Source organism: Aotus nancymaae, unplaced genomic scaffold, assembly GCF_030222135.1.
Source record: "Aotus nancymaae isolate 86718 unplaced genomic scaffold, 86718_ANA_hifiasm-v0.15.2.pri h1tg000021l, whole genome shotgun sequence".
Lineage (NCBI taxonomy): Eukaryota > Metazoa > Chordata > Mammalia > Primates > Aotidae > Aotus > Aotus nancymaae.
In genome coordinates, this window is record NW_026988433.1 from 18,440,237 (window position 1) to 18,444,190 (window position 3,954).

The 3,954-nt window shown below is 46.4% G+C and overlaps 1 pseudogene; it reads left to right on the forward strand.

The window, feature by feature from the left end:
• Nucleotides 1–2,458: 2,458 nt before the first annotated feature.
• Nucleotides 2,459–2,615, forward strand: LOC135276289 (U2 spliceosomal RNA; annotated as a pseudogene).
• The last annotated feature ends 1,339 nt before the right edge of the window (nt 2,616–3,954 follow it).

Consider the following 3,954-nt stretch of genomic DNA (forward strand, 5'->3'; position numbering starts at 1 on the left):
ATCCGTTACTGTGCTTGACCTTCTGAGAAAGCCTGAGATGTTCACTGAGATAATGTAATCCATCCCTAGTCCACAGACACAGGAAGTGGTGTTCAGAAAAACATTTTTTAATTTTATTTGAGACAGAGTCTCACTCTGTCTCCCAGGCCAGAGTGCAGTGGCACGATCTCGGCGCACTGCAACCTCTACCTCCTGGGTTCAAGTGATTCTCCTGCCTCAGCCTCCCAAGTAGCTGGGATTACAGGCACGCACCACCATGCCAGGCTAATTTTGTATTTTTAGTACAGGTGTGTTTTCCCATGTTGGCCAGGCTGGTCTCGAACTCCTGACCTCAAGTCATCCGCCCAACTTGGCCTCCCAAAATGCTGGGATTACAGATGTGAGCCACCGCGTCTGGTCCAGAAAAACTTTCAGGTGTGATGAAAGGAGCACTCAATTTGGAGTGGGAAGAAGCTGATATGTTCATTTAACCCACGACTGTTTTGTCTTTTGTTTGGCTGTGGGTTGGGTTTTGGTTTTGTTCTGTTTTTTTAACTGGGACAGGGTCTTGCTGTCACCCAAGCCGGAGGGGCAGTGGTGTGATTACAGCTCACCACAGCCTCGACCTCCTGGGCTCCAGCGATCCTCCCACCTCAGCCTCCCAGGGACCTGGGACTACAGATGCGCACCACGATGCCCAGCTAATTTTTAAATTTTAGGTAGAGTTGAGGTCTCACTATGTTGCCCAGGCTAGTCTCAAACTCCTGGGCTCAAGCAATCCTCCCACCTCAGTCTCCAAAAAGTGTTGGGATCACAAGTATGAGCCACCATGCCCAGCCATATGACTATTTTGAAAACCTACAAAACACCCATGCCTAAATACCCTGACTTGACCATTACACGTTGTATGCATGTATCAAAATATCCCATGTACCCCATAAATATTTGTACACATTTGTATAAATATATACAAATATTATGTATCGATTAAAAATGTTGAAATAAAAATAAATACTTTTTAAACATCTATGGGGCTTACATTTTACTATGAAGAGAAATACAATCAACCATAAGCATCATAAATAAGGGAATTCCATGGCTTGTTAAAAGGCAAGGTGTGGCCAGGCGTGGTAGCTCACGCCTGTAATCCCAGCACTTTGAGAGGCCAAGGCAAATTAAGATTTGCAGAGCATTATCCTTTTTATCCTGCAAAAACAAGTTCCATCAAGTAACCCCCAACCATAGAATTAGGATTCTAGTCCTAGGAATTACTATAGGACAATCCACAAGGCCAACCATCCCTACAACACTGGGTGCCTTCTAAGTGCCCAGCACCCTGCCAGCCTCTTTCTATGCGTTTATCTCAGCCATCCTCCCCCTCACGCTATGAGGTCAATTATTACTATCACCATGCCAGCCTCAAAGCCTGTGCTCTCAAATTCCCATGATGTCACATCACTAAGCAAGTCTCAGCTGTCACTTCCAGTCCCCTAGAAGAGGCCACAGATATGCAGGTTGCCTAAGAGATGGAAAGAACTGGAGGAAATTCTGGCCTAAGGTACAGAATTCTGGCCCTTGAGTGGACACTGGAAAGAGAGAATCCTATCACTGGCCCCAAAGACCGGTCTGAGCTGGAGTGCCATTGGGTCATCAGTCTGATGTCAGTATCTGGACTCAGTGGTGTTGAAAAAGGTGGTATAGCATTGAGGTTAAAAGCTCCTAGCTTTTAAGCTCTAGCCAGGTACAGCGGCATGTGCCTATAGTCCCAGTTACTCAGGAGGCTGAGGCGGGAGGATCACTTGAGCCAAGGAAGTTGAGGCTGCACTGAGCTATGATCATGCCATTGCATTTGAGCCTGAGTGACAGCAGACTGGGATCTTGTCTTTAAAAAATAAATTAAAAATGAATACAGACAGACAGACAGACATACCCCTTTGTCCTGGGTTCAAAATCCAGCCTTACCACTTATAAGCAAATATGACTCAAGGGAAGTTATGTAATCTCTGAATGCCTCATTTTCTTCATCTGTAAAATGGAGATAATGAGGAGTTGAGTCCACCCTCTCTCTTCCTCTTTGCTATTTTTATTTTTTTTTACAGGGACCAATGCACTGAGACCCCAGTGCAGCGGTCCCTGTAAAAAAAATAAAAATAGGCCAGGTGCAGTAACTCATGCCTGTAATTAATCCCAGCACTTTGGGAGGCCAAAGAAGGAGGATCACTTGAGCTCAGGAGTTCGAGACCAGCCTGGGCAACATGGCCAAACCCCCTCTCTACAAAAATTATAAAATTTAGCCAAGCATGGTGGTGCACACCTGTCGTCCCAGCTATTCAAGAAGCTAAGGTAGGAGAATCACTTGGGTTCAGGAGGTCAGGGCTGCAGTAAGCCATGTTTGTTCCACTGCACTCCAGTCTGGACGACAGAGAGACCCTGTCTGGAAAGGAAAAATAAAATAAGTAAATAAGTAAGTAAATAGATAATCGCTTCTTGGCCTTTTGGCTAAGATCAAGTGTAGTAAATAGATAAATACATACAACAAAATTTTAAAGGGGAATAATAATGGTACCTCCTTTCTAGGGTTTTAGATGATGCTTTGCAAATAAGCTTGCCTGGCCTTTCCCAGGCTGAGATCCTCTATGGAAAACAGACTTTTTTTTGGGGGGGCTGGGGTGTGGGGGAGGGAGTCTCACTCTGTCGCAAGGCTGGAGTGCAGTGGCTCAATCTCAGCTCACTGCAACCTCCGCCTCCCAGGTTCAAGAGATTCTCCTGCCTCACCCTCCCAAGTAGCTGGGACTATAGGCGTATGCCACCAAGCCTGGCTAATTTTTTGTATTTTTAGTAGAGACATGGCTTCACCGTGTTAGTCAGGATGGTCTCGATCTCCTGAACTCATGATCCACCTGCCTCGGCCTCCCAAAGTGCTGGGATCACAGGCATGAGCCACTGCGCCCAGCCGGAAAGCAGACTTTTTTAAAAAAATAAAAAATAAAAGGATTATCTGGAGGTAGAGGAGCAGGAAGAAAAGAATAAGAGAGTGAATTTCCGTGCAGAAGCTCACGGTGTTCGGAGCCTGTGAGTGAGAGAATGAAGGACGAGAAGAAGGATGCGCAGGCTGGGAAGATCGCACGTGTGGTCACAAGAGAGACCCTGTCCTAGACCCAGGAGAGAGCCTGGCTGGTTTTCCTTCGTCCATGCTTGCCATTTGTCTTGCATCCTTGTCTCTGGTGTTCACGTGGATAAAACAGCTCGCATGTAATTGTGATACTGCGGCAACCAGAATGTAAATTGTGCATTTATCCTCCTCAGGAAACTCAGGATGAGCTGCAAATGAAATTGCCATTTTTGTAATGAAAGTATTTGTTGAAAACAATTGACTATAGGCAATTGTATAAGGTTCAATCTCATATCATTTTGGAACTGAAAATATAATAATAATTCCAAGGCCAGGCATGGTGGCTCATGCCTTTAGTAATCAGATCACTTTGGGAGGCTGAGAAGGGAGGATCGCTTGAGCCCAGGAGTTTGAGACCAGCCTGGCGAAGAAAGTGAGACCTTGTCTCTATAAAAAAATTGGCCAGGTGGTAGTTGGCACATGCCTGTAGTCCCAACTACTCAGGAGGCTGAGGTGGGAGGATTGCTTCAGCCTGGGAGTTCAAGGCTGCAGTGAACCATGATGCATCACTGCACTCCAGCATAGGTGACAGAGAGACCGTGTCTCTAAAATAATAATTCCAGGCAGGGTGCGGTGGCTCATGCCTGTAATCCCAGCACTCTGGGAGGCCAAGGCAAGTGGATCGCCTGAGGTCAAGAGACCAGCCTGGTCAACATGGCAAAGCCTCGTCTCTACTAAAAATACAAAAATTAGCTGGGTGTGGTGGCACATGCCTGTAATCCCAGCTACTCAGGAGGCTAAGGCAGGAGGATTGCTTGAACCTGGGAGACAGAGGTTGCAGTGAGCTGAGATCGCACCACTGC